Below are 18592 nucleotides of genomic sequence, written 5' to 3' on the forward strand. Positions count from 1 at the left end.
GGAACTGGTAGCCTCTCCCCCTCTGACCCTTAATAAAGGTCGAGAGCTCTAGTCTCCTCCCCCATACCTGCCCTTGGACTTGGGCTAGCAGCATGCTGAGGTATGCTTGGATCTTTAGATCAATAAAGCCTTTAGCCCTTACTTCATGACTACACATATAAGAATATAAGGAACATTTAATGTCTTTTGAACTGTACTCCTTAGAGAACAGAAGTGGGGGGGGGGGGATCTTTATAACACCATTTTGAATGTTGAAAGGCTTAGGCAGGGTAAATGAGGCAAAGTTGTTTTTCATGACAGGGGAGTCAAGAACAAGATTGAGCAACTTCAAGATTGAAGGATGTCCGTTTAAAACTGATGCGGTGGAACTTCTTTAACCTGAGAGTGGTGAACCTCTGGAATTTTGTGCCACAGGCAGGTGTGGAAGCCAGCTCATTGGATGTATTTAAGGCAGAAATTGAGAGCTATTTGAATAGTCAGGATATCAAAGGTTATGGGGAGCAGGCCAGGTGGGGCTGTGAGAAAATGGATCAGCTCATTATGGAATGGCCAAGCAGACTCGATGGCCGAATGGTCTACTTCTGCTCCTATATTTTATGGTGTTGTGGTTTGATAAGAAGGTTTGGATTAGTGCAAAGAGAATGTATAGCACTGTGTTCTAAGGTGATAAGATTGGAATAAGTGAATTCCATATCTTGAGAGATACCTGAGCTGACACATAAGCTGCATCCTGTTAGGGCTCCTTTTATCATATAACCTCAATGTTCTATCTGGGATGCATTTCAATCATCCCAATTTTTCTTCCTAGCTTTAAATTTTGCCTCATTCCTTCATTTGTCATTCTTTGACTGATGCTCATCCCATAACTCATTCGCAGGTGCCAGGGCTGGAATCGTGAGTCATTCCAACCCCTCAATAAGCTCTCTGGGTCGACACCTTGGTTTACTCACTTTCCTCACGTTGTATTCCTCACATCACAATACAAAGATGACACCACTCTCCGTGCAGTGCCTCTGAATGCTCTCCAACACATCCCTCGTGTCTTATGGCACTTCAGCACACCTGCTTCAGGAATGCAGGGAGGAAACGTTTGTAACAACAATTGGACATTGACAAGATACAGTAAATTATGTTCTTGATTTTATTTCTGCACTTCAGCTATTTAAAATCCGTCTGGTCTGAAAACAGGGCAGAAGAGCTCCCAAAAGACGAAGCAGGGCTGATTATAAGGCTGAAGACTTGTCCATGCTCTTTTTAGGGTTATCATCCTGTGGTGGGGGCATCAAAGGTAACAACAGTTGGAGTTATCGTCGCAGAAACCCCTGCTTTCTTGAAAACCTTCGGGACAGGATGACGCCAAACAAAATCCTGCCACTTTATCACAGGCGAGAGAGGTAGAATCTGTCATTGGATAGGGAAAGGTTAATCCAGAAATGATTGTTCAGTTTGAAGGAGAAAGAAAGAAACCAGAAGGAATGGAATATAGTTGGGAGATAAATTGGTAAAATTAGAGTAGGTGACTTACATACATACACACACTTTAAAACAGATCTTATTTGAAATAGTGAAGAATTAATATTCAGTGATTTTACAGAAACTATGGAGAATGCTGTGCACATTTCACAAGTAGGTGACTAACTCCTATTGTTTACTGGAGAAGGTCAGGGGTTTTGCAAGTGAGAGAGTCACATGGGCTTTCTGGCAGTTGGGGAGAGAGAGAGACTGAACTGACAGGTGAAAACAAGTTCTCTCAGCCAGTGTGTGTGTGACACTGAAAGACAGCTGAACAGTGCAAGCCAGGAAGCTTGCTGAAACTGAAACAGAAAACTCCAGAGCAGCAGATGGTTGGAAGTGTTATCTGTCTGATGTTTCTCTTGGAATAAGTAGAACAGAAAGGAACTCTGTGGTAACCCGAATGAAAGAGGTTATCATCTGAAGAACCCTGATGGGGCAAGTTTCATCAGCAAGACATTGAGGTGACTAATGGTGGTACCTCAGTTGTGGAAATCCTGGAACAACAAATCTCTCTCTGCAAACCCTACGAGAACCTTCCTGAGTGGTAAACATTTACCTTTTGAGCATCAAGCCTGGTGAACTTTATACATGTTAAATTCTATGCACAGTCTAAGAATTGCCTGCAACCAGAGAACTTGGAAGAATGAGAAGTGAGATTGAACTGTGAACCAAATAACTTTTCTTAAATTTACCCACACATTTCATACATGTCCACTTAGAATTAGAAGGGGGTTGTGTTGGGTTTAGTTAATAGAGATAAGTTAAAGTTTGATTTTGTTTTCATGTTTAAAAATAATTAAAAACAACTTTTGTTTAAGTAACTGCTTGTCTTGGTGAACGTCTAATGCTGCTAGGTTTTGGGGTCCTTTGGGTTCGTAACACGTTTTTACAGCAAACCACATCCTGGAGGCATTATTGTACCAGCGCGGTTTTCTGGTGCTTATGCTGAGGTAGTGAGAACCAGAGCAGCAATTGGATGGATTGAGGAAAAGTCAGGGTTCATGCAAAATAGATCTCATGGAAATTACAGGCAGGGCACAGTTGAATTAATGTGTTGAAGCATTTATATTTCATTGTGTTAGGTACCAGATGTAAGGCAGAGGAAGGAGAGCTTGGACTGATAAATTGAACGCTAATTGAAAGTTTGGTTGAGGAGGGGGAAGGATGGGCAGCTCCCCCTTTAGGGATTTAATGTTTCAGATGTGATAGAGAAGGATATAGAAGAGGTGGGTGATTTGGAGAATGCCACAAGAGGCAGAGGTTGAGACCAGAAAATAGAAGGGTGCTGTCACTGTGGTGGCTTTACGTTCAGACCTTCTAGCAGACAGCATACTTTGGAAGATCAGTCAAACAGTTAGACTGAAAAATTTCAAAGAAAGAGTGGTTATCAGAGTGACTTTAATTTGCCCAATATTGACTGAGACTTGCTTGGTACAAGAGACTAGATGGATGGATTTTGCTGGGTGCATCCAAGACAGTTTGTTGAAACAATATGTATGTTGTCTACCAAAGAAATCCATCATGTCAAATGGTTAATCAGGAAATCAGCTAGGTCATGTGATCATTCTTTAAATGTGAAAATATTGTATAAACTGAACACAGTTTCTTAAATTGCGGACAAGGGCAAACCTTGCGGATAGCAAATTACATCAGTTGGATAGCCTCTGCAGATTTATTTTTCATTCTGACCGGAAGGAAACCAATGAAGCGAGGAACTGAGAGACAATATTGTTGTGGGTGAGATGTGGTATGAAAGGATCACCCTGTGGAAGCGTCACACCCAGTGAAAGACATCTTAAAATAGAGCCACAGAGAGTGCGGGCCCATTGTGTGAAAGCTGTAATGAAAGAGAGTCGAATTTAGGAAGAACCGCAATGTGAGGTGGGCTGCACTGTGAAAATACCCCACAGTGTGTGGACAAATCTCGGGGCTAACACGACTAGAGAGCCTGATTTCACGACAGTGCATGTGGTCTGGAGGACAGTGATGAGGGAGTGTGAAAATGTTGTTGGGTACTGCTTAATGTCGTACATATTTTTGAGAATGTCAGATGAACTTGGCAAATTGGCTGGCTGGCTGGCTTGCTGAGTATTTCTAGCATTTGTTTTAGCATTCACATGTGTTCTCCTTATAGTTCAGCATGCATTGTAATCAGCATTCAACATTACTGTCCCAAGCAAATGTGCTGTAGGCCACGTTCATCTGAAGGTCAATAAAGAATGATTGTCTTCTCAGGTATAGTCAGCATGACTTTTGTGAGGGCCAGGGTTGTACTTCATTAGCCTAAATGAGTTATTTGAGGAAATGACAAAATACATGGATGAAAATAAGGTGGTGGAATGGCATGAGGTGACTTAATACATGTCTACAAGAGGTACAGGTTATGTAGACAGCTAGCACCTTTTTACTAGAGCGATAACAGCAAATACCAGTAGACATCTTTGCAAGGTGAGGCTACTAAAGTTTACAGGAAATGTCAGGGATAAGTATTTTACACAGAGGGTAGAGGGTGCCTGGAATTCATTGCCAGATGTGGTGGAGGTGCTGGGGCAATAAGGACTATTGGACAGGCACATAGATGAAAGACAAATAGAGGGTTATAGGTGCGAAGTCGACTATTGAGTAGGTTTATTATAGGTCGGCACCACATTGAAGGCCGAAGGACTTGGACTGTGCTTAATATTTTATTTATAGAGTAAGAGCGGATTTATTGCAAGAATAGTACTGAAGCCTTGCCATACTGCCAGAGAAGGTTATTTTGAGAAAGAACCACACTTCCAGTTAACCTTGCCACAGGGTGGGTGCTGAGAGTTCCTTGTTGTGAGACACTCGGTTGGAGGGACAGTACACGTGGAACGGGGCTTCATCGACGATAGAGTGCAGATGAAGCACCATTGAATCGGAAGGGGAATACCGAAGGAGAGCCGTACTGAATGCCGAGCAATTTCGCCGTGATGGAAGAGTGGGGTGGGTGGGGAGAGGGGGGTGGAAAGGAGCAGCGGACGAGCATTAAAAACAGAACGAACACTGCATGCCCGAGGGGTCAGGATTCAGGGAACGCCGCAATGTTTTCGTCCTCGCAGTGATCGCCAGGACCGAGCAGTAATAACCTGCGAGACCCACCAGCTCCGAGGGACACACTCACCCGCAGTTCGGAGACCCTGGCTCAAGAGGAGCAGGCCCACGAGAAGGCACAGGGCTTTCATGTTCTCGAGCTCTCGGTGGAAGGTGGCACGGGCTGTTTGCTGACGTCCTGGTTGCGGCGGGCGGCGGGGGCGGGGCTTGAGATCAGGACGCCTCCGCGGGGAAAGGTCACCCCACAGTTATTCGCAGCTGTGCCACTGAAGGCGGCGATTGAATTAACCGGAGTCCAGGCTGGAGGAGATGCACTCTCTGCTCCGACCCCTGTCACATTTGTGGCCCGAAATGTGAAGTTAATAACACTTCTTCTTTTCTTTGGCTTGGCTTCGCGGACGAAGATTTATGGAGGGGGGTAAATGTCCATGTCAGCTGCAGGCTCGTTTGTGGCTGACAAGTCCGATGCGGGACAGGCAGACACGGTTGCAGCGGCTGCAGGGGAAAATTGGTGGGTTGGGTGTTGTGTTTTTCCTCCTTTATCTTTTGTCAGTGAGGTGGGCTCTGCGGTCTTCTTCAAAGGAGGTTGCTGCCCGCCAAACTGTGAGGCGCCAAGATGCACGGTTTGAGGCGATAACAGCCCACTGGCAGTGGTCAATGTGGCAGGCACCGAGATTTCTTTAGGCAGTCCTTGTACCTCTTCTTTGGTGCACCTCTGTCACGGTGGCCAGTGGAGAGCTCGCCATATAACACGATCTTGGGAAGGCGATGGTCCTCCATTCTGGAGACGTGACCTACCCAGCGCAGTTGGATCTTCAGCAGCGTGGATTCGATGCTGTCGGCCTCTGCCATCTCGAGTACTTCGATGTTGGAGATGAAGTCGCTACGATGAATGTTGAGGATGGAGCGGAGACAATGTTGGTGGAAGCGTTCTAGGAGCCGTAGGTGATGCCGGTAGAGGACCCATGATTCGGAGCCGAACAGGAGTGTGGGGATGACAACGGCTCTGTATACGCTTATCTTTGTGAGGTTTTTCAGTTGGTTGTTTTTCCAGACTCTTTTGTGTAGTCTTCCAAAGACGCTATTTGCCTTGGCGAGTCTGGTGTCTATCTCATTGTCGATCCTTGCATCTGATGAAATGGTGCAGCCGAGATAGGTAAACTGGTTGACCGTTTTGAGTTTTGTGTGCCCGATGGAATTGTGGGGGGGGGGGGGGCTGGTAGTCATGGTGGGGAGCTGGCTGATGGAGGACCTCAGTTTTCTTCAGGCTGACTTCCAGGCCAAACATTTTGGCAGTTTCCGCAAAACAGGACGTCAAGCGCTGAAGAGCTGGCTCTGAATGGGCAACTAAAGCGGCATTGTCTGCAAAGAGTAGTTCACGGACAAGTTGCTCTTGTGTCTTGGTGTGAGCTTGGTCTCAGATTGAAGAGACTGCCATCCGTGCGGTACCGGATGTAAAGTGTTTTCATTGTTGAGGTCTTTCATGGCTTATTTCAGCATCATGCTGAAGAAGATTGAAAAGAGGGTTGGTGCGAGAACGCAGCCTTGCTTCACGCCATTGTTAATGGAGAAGGGTTCAGAGAGCTCATTGCTGTATCTGACCCGACCTTGTTGGTTTTTGTGCAGTTGGATAACCATGTTGAGGAACTTTGGGGGGCATCCAAGGCACTCTAGTATTTGCCAAGGACCTTTCCTGCTCACGGTGTCGAAGGCTTTGGTGAGGTCAACAAAGGTGATGTAGAGTCCTTTGTTTTGTTCTCTGCACTTTTCTTGGAGCTGTCTGAGGGCAAAGACCATGTCAGTAGTTCCTCTGTGCGAAAGCCGCACTGAGATTCTGGGAGAACATTCTCGGCGACACTAGGTATTATTCTATTTAGGAGAATCCTAGCGAAAATTTTGCCTGCAAAGGAGAGCAGCGTGATTCCCCTGTAGTTTGAGCAGTCTGATTTCTCGCCTTTATTTTTGTACAGGGTGACGAAGGTCCTGAGGCAGTTTTCCTTGGTCCCAACAAAGCTTGAAAAACTCATGCAGTTTGACATGCAGAGTTTTGCCGCCAGCCTTCCAGACCTCTGGGGGGATTCCATCCATACCTGCTGCTTTGCCACTTTTCAGTTGTTCAATTGCCTTATATGTCTCTTCCCGGGTGAGGACCTCATCCAGCTCTAGCCTTAGGGGCTGTTGAGGGAGCTGGAGCAGGGCGGAATCTTGGACTGTGCGGTTGGCACTGAAAAGAGATTGGAAGTGTTCTGACCATCGGTTGAGGATGGAGATCTTGTCGCTGAGGAGGACTTTGCCGTCTGAGCTGCGCAGCAGGCTTTGGACTTGGGGTGAGGGGCCGTACACAGCCTTTAGAGCCTCGTAAAAACCCCTGAAGTCACCAATGTCCCCGCTGAGCTGGGTTCGCTTGGCGAGGCTAGTCCACCACTCATTTTGGATCTCCCGGAGTTTGCGCTGAAGATGGCTGCATGCACGACACAAGGCTTGTTTCTTCTCTGGCCAGGACGGCTTTGTAAGGTGAGCCTGGTGGGCAGCTCACTTCTTTGCCAGCAGCTCCTGGATTTCCTGGCTGTTTTCGTCGAACCAGTCCTTGTTTTTCCTGGAGGAGAAGCCCAGTACCTCTTCAGTGGATTGCAGTATGGTAGTCTTCAGCTGATCCCAGAGGGTTTCAGGGGACGAGTCCATGAGGCGGATTGCATCCTCGAGCTTTGCTTTGAGGTTTGCCTGGAAGTTTCCTCTCACTTCGTCTGACTGCAGGTTCCCAACATTGAACCTCTTTCTGGGGGCTTTACTGTTCCTGGGCTTTGGCTTGAAGTGAAGGTTGAGCTTGCAGCGAACCAGCCGGTGGTCAGTGTGGCATTCCGCGCTGGGCATGACCCTGGTGTGGAGCACATCTCGTTTGTCTCTTTCTCGCACCAGGACGTAGTCCAGGAGGTGCCAGTGTTTGGATCGGGGATGCATCCAGGTAGTCTTCAGGCTGTCCCTCTGCTGAAAAAGGGTGTTTGTAATGAGAAGCCGCTGTTCTGCGCAGAGCTCCAACAGGAGGCGCCCATTGTCATTGCACTTGCCGACATCATGCTTGCCCAGGATTCCTGGCCAGGTTTCTGAGTCTTTGCCGATGCGAGTGTTGAAGTCGCCAAGGATGACAACCTTGTCGGCTGTAGGGGTGCGTTGAATGAGGTTGCGCAGGTCAGTGTTGAACTTGTCCTTTTCTGCTGGTTCCACCTGGAGGGTTGGAGCATAGACACTGATGAGGGTGATGTGACGCTTGTTTTGAAGGGGGAGTCGCATGGACATGATCCGGTCCGAGTGGCCTGTCGGGAGGTTTTCGAGTTTGGAGGCAATGGAGTTCTTGACCATGAAGCCTACACCAGATATGCGTCGTTCATCCATGGGCTTGCCAGACCAGTAGAGTGTGTAGCCCGCGCCGCATTCTTGGAGGCTGCCTACATCTGCAAGGCGGACTTCACTGAGAGCGGCTATGTCGATGTCAAGTCTGAGGAGTTCATGTGCAATGAGGGCAGATTTTACTAACGCAGGTTTTACCGGTTAAACATCTCCGTGTCTTTATTCTCCAGTTTTCATTGTTCCTCCATTTCGCGCTCTTCTCCCACTCTCTCATACCATGTGACTTCCGGTCAGGTGAATACATCTCATGCATATTCATTATCATGACATCCCTCCTTTTACCAGAAATAAACTTTACACCTTAATGTTGAAATGTAAACACCGTCACCTTATCAATATCCCTCGGAACCAACAAACAATGTCTAACAAATAAACAAACAAGTTCAAACTCCTTCTACACACAATGTAACATGAACATGTTGTAACTAACTGTAATACAATAACTCAACTAAATAAAATGTACTTCATACAGCACTCATACACGCACTTTATGATATGTGATCAAATCACTGTCCCAATGTTCTTTTATCATTCCAACCGTCACAAACTTTCCCTTTTGTGATAATGCGGGCACAATTAGAAATACGGCACAAAGTCTTCGTATCGCTTAGGCGCTTTCCTGTCTCGTTTCGGCCTTCCTGCGATACTATCGTCGCTACTCGGTTGTTCACTCTCAGCGTCAGAAACACTGCTCGCCACGGCCTCGGGTGCTTCTGGCACTCTAGTCACTTCATCAGGAATGCTGGTAACCGCCTCGGGAACATCATCTGGTCTCTCAGGTTGAGCATCTCGTATTGGACTTTCAACCACCTCGCTCGATGTCTCTCTGGACTGATACCTTTTTACACCTGACACATTTCTTTTGTACAGGACTCCAGCCGGAGACTTGACTGTTACCATACTGCCACTTCTGGATACGACAGTGTAGGGTTGATGGTAATAAGGTGTGTCTAGCTTACCACAATTCTCATGCCTCACCATAACATTATCTCCAGGCATGATGTCTGAGTACCTGGCTCCACGTCTCGAATCTGTGTACAGTTTTGCTGCTCCTTTCTTTTCAGTATCGTGGTCCCTCATCTCCTGGTTGTCCCTGATTTCCTTTATTTCGGGCATTTTTGTGCGGATTTTTCTCCCAAAAAATGCTTCTGCAGGACTTTTTCCTGTGGTTGCATGAGGCGTTGCCCGATAGACAGCCACATAAGATAGCAATGCTTCTCGCCAATTTTGTCCTTCTGCTTGAGCAATCCGTAATCGTTTTTCAATGGACTGATTTTGTCTCTCTACTTCCCCGTTGGGTTGCGGCCATTTCGGAGTTACTTTATGATGGTGGATACCTGTGGTCTTCATGTATTCAGCAAATGTCTCTGAAATGAATTGTGGACCATTGTCAGAGTATAGCGTAACAGGCAATCCATATCTCGCGAAGATCTCTGCCAATGCTTGTATTGTTTTTTCAGTGGTCGTTGACCTCATCACAGAGAACTCATAGTATCTGCTGTAGTAATCTACCACTACCATAATTGATTCACCAGTCGGTAAAGGTCCAAGAAAATCAACGGCTACGTCGATCCACGGTCCTGTCGGGAGTTGCGTACTCCGCATCGGCTCTGGAGGATTACTCCTACTTGTGATTTGACATCCATGGCAAGTTTTGACGAATTTCTCTCCGTCTTTATCACAACCTGGCCACCATACTTTACTCCTGAGGTTTTACTTGGTACCAACAATACCTAGGTGTCCTTCATGAGCTAAGGATACGATCTTCGGTCTCAACCTCTGTGGTATCACCAATCTACAACCTCTCAATACACACTGTCCGATGCAACAAAGTTCGTCTCTAATGGGAATGCAAGCCTTGTGAGTACACTTGTCCCATTGTCCACTCTGGATACATTCTCTCACTTCCATGAGTTCTGGGTCATGTTCGGACTCTCTCTCGACTTCCTTCGTGGTCACAGCTTTCGGTGTCGACTGAATAGCTACGAAGCGTACAAAGCTCTCTGCTTCTGTCCTCAATTCTGACTTGGATTGTGGGCATCCATCCTTCACCAATCTGGACAGCGGATCAGCAATGTTTGCTTTCCCGGCAATGTGAACTACTTTATATTTGTAGGGTTGGAGTCGGAGTACCCATCACTCTATTCTGGCACACGGTTTAGATCTAGCGGCACAGATCACCTCTAATGGCTTATGATCTGTGATGAGTTCAAATTCAATGCCATACAAATACGCATGGAACCTCTCACAGGCCCATACAAGTCCGAGTGCTTCTTTCTCTGTCTGAGAATATCTTCTTTCCACATCTGACAACGATCTGCTGGCATAGGCAATGATTCTTGGTCCTACATCATGCATCTGGACCAACACGGCTCCTAACCCAACGGGACTAGCATGCGCTATGACTTTGGTTGGTGCAGCCGGATCATAATATCCAAGAGTATCAGCATCTGTCAGACTTTGCTTCAGCGTTGTGAACGCTTTCTTCTGCTCCGATCCAAAATGAAATGGTACACCTTTCCTGGTTAGTTTCCTTAGTGGTTCTGCCACTTTAGCAAAGTTAGGGATGAACTTTGCGCAATAATTGACCAATCCCAGGAAACTTCTCACCTCCGTTGCGTTCTGGGGTGCACGTGCATCTGCAATAGCCTTCACCTTGGCCTCTGCTGGGTTTAGTCCTTCCCGTGTAAGTCTGTGTCCCATGAAGTCCATTTCTGACACACCGAACTGGCACTTGTTTCCATTCACGGTAAGGCCTGCCTCCTGTAGTCTAGATAGTACACGCCTCAACCGTCTGTCATGCTCTTCCTTTGTAGGTGCATGGACTATGATGTCGTCAGAAATGTTGGCAACTCCAGGAATGCCTTGAATCACTCAATGGATTTCATACTGGTAGATCTCAGAAGCTGCATTAATGCCGAACGTTAGTCTCTTGTATCGGTACAATCCACAGTGAGTCACAAATGTTGTTACGTTTCAGGATTCTGGGTCCAGCTCTAATTGATGATAGCCCCATTTTAAATCAATTTTTGAGAATATCTTACTGGTAGTTAACTCTTGAAGTATTTCCTCCACTGTTGGTATAGGGTGTCATTCTCGAATTATAGCTTTATTGGCCATCCTCATATCAACACACAGTCTTATGTCACCATTTGGTTTGGGCACGATCACTACTGGGCTGACCCATTGTGTCGAATGTTCCACAGGTTCAATAATGTCTTGCTCGATCAACTCTTTAATTTTGGCTTCGACTTTCCCATGAAATCCAAATGGAGTTGTGCGCACCGGTTGCGCCTTGGGTTTGACCGTTTTGTCCACTGCTAGCTTTGGTTGTCGACCTTTCAGCTTTCCTACTCCTTGGAAGACTGCGGGGAATTCTTGCTTCATATCCTCGTATGACTGAACTGAATTGACACGAGCTCCAATATGAAGTATTGCCAGGTCTTGCACTGTGCGTCTACTCAGCAATGGTTCTCCCTTCTCGTCTATGACAACAAACTCTGCTTCAGTGTACTTATCACCAGCTTCAACAGTTGCAGTAAAACATCCAATGGTCTGCAATGGCTTGGTTGCTGTGTATGGATACAGTTTCTTGGAACACTTCTTTGAGGTACAGATGATCTTTTTCATTTTCAACTTCTCCCATAAATGTCGATCAATTACATTACTGTCACTGCCTGAGTCTACAATGACCTGAACTGTCACACCACCAATGATCACTGGGACCTTCTCATGATGTACATCATTCAATGTAAATTGATAATATCTCTGTCCATCCTGGTTATCATCATCATCGTCACTTTCTGGGTCACCGTCTATATGGCGAAGTGTCTTTCTTTCCAGGATATTTTCCTTTCCCCCAAGCTTTGCCTTTGGAAGCTGTGCTCTTCCCCTTCTGGTCTGCATTGGACTTGCTTTTGCACTTTGCAAAGTGGTCCTTACCTCCGCACTTTCTGCAAACTTTGCCTTTTGCTGGGCAGCATGGGTCTTTTCCAAAATGACCTCTGTTTCCACATCAATAACACTCCATGTCATGTGTCGACGATTATCTTGGCTGGTTATGGCGATGCGAGAGCCTCTTAACTTGCTGGCTTGAGTTGTCCTTCAGGGTCGTGGTATGAAATTGCCCCTCAACAGCCTCTAATGCAGCAGCAATGGCTAAAGCATCGGTGAGCTTCAACTCACTCCCTTTTTCCAGTAGACGTCTCCTGAGCTTGTCTGATCTGCAGTGCTGCACGACTTGATCCAATAATTGGTTGTCCAAATCAGCTGCCATGTAATTGCATCCAACAGCCAGCTGGCGCAATCTCGTCACGTACTGAGCAATTGTTTGTCCATCTTCTTGTTTCGTTCTCCGAAACAAATGGCATTGAAATGTAGCATTCGGTGTCACTACATAGTGTGCATTCAATGCATCGACCGCTTTCTGGTATTCATCCTTCCTTCCTGTATTCAAAAGTGTCTTAAAAGTTTCCCGAACTGCGGGTCCTGCGGTGAAAAGAAGTAACGCCCTCCTCTGCACTTTTTGTTCCACCGTACCGCGATCGAGAAATAGGCCACGACTGTCGGCGTAGGCTTCAAATTCTTCGAGCCATGCCTTCCACTTTACACTTACAGTGCCTGCATCACCCGTTGGGTCAAAATGAGGAACACCTCGAAGTGTTAGAAAGTCAGCTTCTGCGCCTGCCATGAGGAAACTTTTTTCAGCCCAAAGCCACCGAATCAAAGATCAAAATTCCAAAATGTTGTTGTTTTAATCCTCATCGCCAATGTCACATTTGTGGCCCGAAATGTGAAGTTAATAACACTACTAACACAGGTTTTACCGGTTAAACATCTCCGTGTCTTTATTCTCCAGTTTTCATTGTTCCTCCATTTCGCGCTCTTCTCTCTCTCTCATACCATGTGACTTCTGGTCAGGGGAATACATCTCATGCATATTCATTTTCATGACAACCCCCATTTTTTAGACCAGATACAGGGGCCTGCACCAGTCACCAAGTATTCTGCCAAAGTTTTGTCCTCTCCTGTTTCCACATGCCTGCAGTCCTTAGCAATGGGTGAGGTACCGGAAGATTGGAGGTCATGGCGTGTTCTTCCCTTGAATCCGAGGCGTCGGTCAGGACTGAGGGAGCGGCGAATCGTAGAAGTGCAAGAATGGAGAAGGGTCCAATTCATGGTCGCGCCCTGACAACGTTTGAAATGAGGCCACAACTGCCCTCAATGTTGTGTTAATATTTTTGCAGATGATAGCTTTTCCACATCTGCATCACTTTCAGCTATGAAGGCGGTCACCAACGAGGGGCATCTTTCTCCTTATCCGGATTATTTTGTACTCATATCATCTAGTTCAAAAAGACGCTAAGAATTTCAGTCAGAACTGGACATGGCAGCATATTCATAACTGAACCAGAGTAGCAGCGTGGTTTGAAATGCACCACAAAACGCTGCCTGGGCATCACCCTCTATTAATGTCATGCAGGGAGAACACATCAGTTCGGAACGGTGGGCTGCAGTGTGTTTCCTCAGGAATGGGAGTGCAAGAACCATAGTGTTTATTAGACAGCAATGTTGGAAAAATCTATGAAAATGTTAACCTAAATAATCCCCTTGTGGTCGTTTACATTGCACACCTCACGTTCCTGTGCGCGTTAGTCCCGGCGCTTTGACCTGGAGCCACGGGGTCTGAGTCAGCACCTGGACGTCAAATTCATGGGGTGAGCTTTGCGGTGCGATTTAGACTGCAGGCTTTACCCGAAAAGTAGCAGGGGTCCTGCAGGATAAATCGCGGTGCAGGAATTGAGTCAACATTCCTTTTTTAGACTGCCCATGTAATGGCAAATTTCATTGATTGTGCCATTACTTGCCTGCAGTCCTTAGCAATGGGTGAGGTTCCGGAAGATTGGAGGACATGGCGTGTTCTTCCCTTATTTCAGACTAAGTTTTTTTTTTACACACCAAGGTATAAGCCGATTTGAAGAGACCAGTTGTACAACTACTTGGACACTCAGGAACTGATGAGTAGATATAACTGGACCACAGTTTTTTTCAAAAGGTTGGCATCCTGAAAAAAATAGAAATTATGATAGGCAATTTCAAGCTGAATACCAAGATAATTTCAGATTTGGAGCTTATTGACCAACACTGAGGGAATAAAGATGTTGATGGCTGAGCGGAAATCGGTAATTCAGAGCTGAGATGCAGATTCATTGGGTTTCCACTTGGCTCTGGATCACCTGTACAACAGTAACACATTCATCAAGCTTTCAACATCTTCATATATTAAGTGCTGGTCAACAAGCTCCAAACCTTCTGCAACTGGATCCTTGGATTGCACATTGGAAGACCATAGTCAATACGAATGGAAAACAATGTCTCCTCCACAGTGACAATCAACACAGGCAAACCTCAAGGATGTACTGCTCTACTTGCTCGACACCCATGATTGTGTGGGTAGGCACAATTCAAATGCCATCCAGAAATTTACCACCATGTGTCACCGGCAGAATCATAGGTGGCAATAAAAATGTGTACTGGAGAGAGATAGATCTGCTAGTTGAGTGGTGTCTCAACAATAACTTTGCACTCAAAATAGACAACATTAATGAGCTGATTCAGGACTTCAGAAAGGGGAAATCAGGAGAACGTGAACCAATTCTCATCAAGGGATCAGGAGTGAAAATGGTTAAGAACTTCAAATTCATGGGTATCAACTTATCTAAAAATCTGTCTTGTGTCCTCCCATGTCAATGTAATCACAAAGAAGGCTCACCAGCAGCTATACGTCATAATGAGTTTGAGGAGGTTTGGTATGTCATCAAAGACTCTTGCAAATTTCTACGTGTACTGTGGAGAGTATTCTGACTGGATACCTTTCTGTGTACTGTGGAGGAGCCAATGCACAGGACAGGAAAAGACGATACAAAATTGTGAACTCGACCAGCGCCCGCATGGGCATCAGTCTTCACTCCATCAAGGACATCTACAAGAGATGGTGTCTCAATAAATTAGCTTCTATCCTCAAGGACCCCCACATCCACACCTCTTCTCATTGCTACCATTAGGAAGGAGGTAAAGGAGCCTGAAGACAAACACCCAGCATCATAAAGGCAGCTTCTTCCCCTCTGCCACCAGATTTCTGAATGGACAATGAGCCACAGACACTACCTCACTTTTCCTTCTTTTGCACTAATTTATTTATTTTTAAATGTAATGTATAACAATATTTGTAATGAAGACAACAAATTTCGTGACATGTTTATGACAATAATTTCTGATTCTTCAGATTCTGACCATTTCAATGCATGCGTGCTGTCTGACCTGCTAAGTTCTTCGTCATTTTATTTATTTTTTGACCGGGACGTCTGATCGGTTCCGGCGCGATAGACTGGTGGTTGGAACATTTTAACATGTTCCTTATGAATGAAGTATCAGATCTTTAGGATTGTTTCCGCTGACACCCCCTCCACCACCCCCCCCCCCCGACCCATCATAGGTATGGTATCCTGCCCTCCCAAAAAAATTGCTTTTCACGGAATTAAAGCAGGCATTTCAATCCACAGTCACACGCCGACATTCCTTTCTGTGTGGGAGAGAGAAATACATGGATTTTGTTCTGAACGTTGTAGAAAGCAGTAACGGAGGCAAATCACAAACAATTCCATTTACTTAGAGGGTGGGTGGGTGGATTGGTGGGAGGGAGGGGGGAGAGATACATGGAGAGGGAGACAGACTGACACGCATTAGAAGAGATAGCGGGATATTTAGTGAGCGTTTCAGGCACAGAGATAACAAGTGGAAGTGTCGGGTGTCAAGTGCCTGCAGTATTGATCTGGTCCTGAAGGTGAGGATAGATGTTTGATCGGGAATTTAGAAATTGCAAAATATTCTGTAATTATTTTAGAGTCTTCTCTTTTGCCAGATGAATCGTGGTGGGAGGAATGAGCAGAAGATAAAGTGGAGGAGGCTCCCACATTATGTTTCTGTCCGGGATCGAAATGGAGACTCTCGCATTTGAGGCGAAAGTGATAACCACCACTTACGCTACAGGAATAGCCACAATGACCCAGACCGGTTAATGTGGAACACGAAAACAGTCAGGATGTTGTCAAGGAACGGGAGGGAGGAAACAGGAGAAAAACACAGATGCTGGAATCTAGAGCAGCAAGGCTCGCACCCATATCTCGTATATTTTTCGTACTTCTACCCTTACTTCACCTCTTCGAGGCAGAACCAAGGACAGAGACGTTCTGGTCTTCACTTTCCACCCCATCAGCTACCGCATAGGACACATTATCCTCCGAGACCACCGGCATCCTCAGCGCGACCACACACTTAGCTTCACTTCCCTTTCCTTCACTAATCGAATTTCACAGGGATGTTTCTCCAAGACTCCATAATCTTCTCCACCATCCCGACCCACAGTTCCAATCCCTTAGTCACTTCCTGTGAAGTATAAAATGTATTCCTACATCTTTTTCCTCACTACAACCAGCTCCACAAACAGACCTCGCAGGTGAGCCAGAGCCTACATGCACATCGTCCAACCTCATTTAAGGTGTGGCCTAATCGATATTATGGGGTTCAACATAGGCTGCATGGCTGCTTCGCTGAACACCCAGGGGTGGGCAATTTGTAATTTAGACATACAACAGAGTAACAGACCATTTCGGCCCACAAGTCCTGGCCGCTCAATTAACCTACACCCCCTGTACTTACTCGTGGGCCAAAATGGCCTGTTACCATACTATATGTCTAAATTAAAAATAAAACGTTGTCGACCCTTGTTTGTTTCTGGGTCCACACAAGCTTCCTCTGGCTAACTGTCAGAACAATTCTTAAAGTGTTATGTCTGTTCTCTCCCTCACCCACTGTCAGGGTGAGATCAAAGGAAAACTTGTGGATCGAACAACATATTCTGGTTGAACCTAAATGCATCAAAGTTGAGTTTTACAGTTTTGTATAATGCCCATCCATTCGAATTCCACTGTCTCCATCTCTTCCTCAACTACTCCTGTGCAAACATTCTCTCTGTTGTGTATGCACTCACACAATTAAATCTTGGAGACCTGACACTATCTCATCCTTTACTTTATTAGACTAATACAGTTACTGAGACACAGGGTTATATATATGGAAGGTGACATCATGACGTGGGCATCTTGATGTCCAGAGCAGAGGATAGGTTTATACCCAACACTCTTCCCCCCCTCCCCATGCAGTAAATGCTGACTGGGCCCCTTCTAACTAAGAACTACAAGTGAGAATTAGAATACATCTCATGAGTAATTATAATTATAAAAGGGAAAGTATTTAATAATAACCAGGGCACATAGTCCTTAAAGCGTTCAGGTGGTCTTCTTTCTCTTTTAGACCACCTCGGCGTCGTTTGCTGTGCCGGTCTTTGCTCGTGACCGGTAGATAGTCGGGTTGGTGGTCGAGTCGGCGGTGACTGCCCGCCTTCGCTTACCTTCTGTGGCGATTTCCCATCTTTGCTGCCCTCCTGGGTGTGTGTCTGTTACTGGACTCTCGGGTCCATGACCATCTCTCCCCACCCCCCTCACTTGGCCTAAGGGGTGGGATGGTTGGGGCAGCCAATGGCAGGTCTGGTTCCACCTACTCCTGTTCATGAGGCAGTTCATGGACCTTAGTGTTAGTCAATGCTCGTAATTGGTCAATGTGTCACTTCCACAATCTGTCTCCCATTAGAACAGAGTATGAGCATGGACTCAATTTTTGTAAGACTACTCCTACCATCCATGGGTCTTTATCTTGTACCAGAACTCTCTCGCCCACTTCCAATGTTCTAAGTGAGGTTTGTGGCAATGCTGTTTTTTTGCAATCGGAGACCCAAATCTGGATGAACTGTGAACATCCTGGTCCGCAAGTTGCAGCCAAACATTAGTTCTGCTGGGGTGCGTTTTGTGGTAGAATAGGAAATCTGCGATTTTGTGTGTCCAGGAGGCATTTACAAATTTCATGATTTTCATTGCTTTTTTGAATGTTTGTACAAAATATACTGCCTCCCCATTAGTACTTGGGTGATAGGGTGTGGACAAAATATGTCTGAAATTGTTGTAGGGCATAAATTTTTTTAAATGTTCCGATGTAAATTGGGGCCCATTTTTCATAAATAATTCATGAGGCAATCCATTAGTGGCAAAGATAGTCAATTGCTTTTCAGCTGTGAAACTACTGGCCATTTGGAGTGTGCGTCCACAGCTATAAGGAAAGTCTCACCCATGAATGGTCCAGCGAAGTCTACATGAATCTGATGCCAAGGTTTGGATGGCCATTTCCATGGGTTAGCTTCAGCTTGAGGCATTTTTGGCTGCATTGCATTCTCTTACTGTTGTTTCAATGTCTCTATCTATGGAGGGCCACCAGACATCCATCTGGGCTAGTGCCTTCATTCATACTGTTCCAGATGGTTGTGTTGCAGTTCTGATAACATGGTAGTTTGCCATTTGGCTGGTATAATTGTATGGGTATCCCATAGTAAACATACTTCTTCAACTGATAGTTCATGGTGGCATGTGTGGTAAGGTTTTAGATCTTCTGGGATGACTTCAGATTCAGGCCACCCATTATGGGTGAA

At 45.8% G+C, this 18592-nt stretch overlaps 1 long non-coding RNA gene across 1 annotated transcript; it reads right to left on the reverse strand.

Annotated features, from left to right (window-relative positions):
* Positions 1 to 1122: 1122 nt before the first annotated feature.
* On the reverse strand, positions 1123 to 5396 carry LOC138752163 (uncharacterized). The gene is made up of 2 exons (XR_011350423.1): positions 4661 to 5396; positions 1123 to 1401 (listed from the first exon to the last, which is right to left on the reverse strand). It is a non-coding gene; the product is annotated as an uncharacterized lncRNA (long non-coding RNA).
* Between the last annotated feature and the right edge of the window lie 13196 nt (positions 5397 to 18592).

This window comes from Narcine bancroftii, chromosome 1, assembly GCF_036971445.1.
Source record: "Narcine bancroftii isolate sNarBan1 chromosome 1, sNarBan1.hap1, whole genome shotgun sequence".
Taxonomy (NCBI): domain Eukaryota; kingdom Metazoa; phylum Chordata; class Chondrichthyes; order Torpediniformes; family Narcinidae; genus Narcine; species Narcine bancroftii.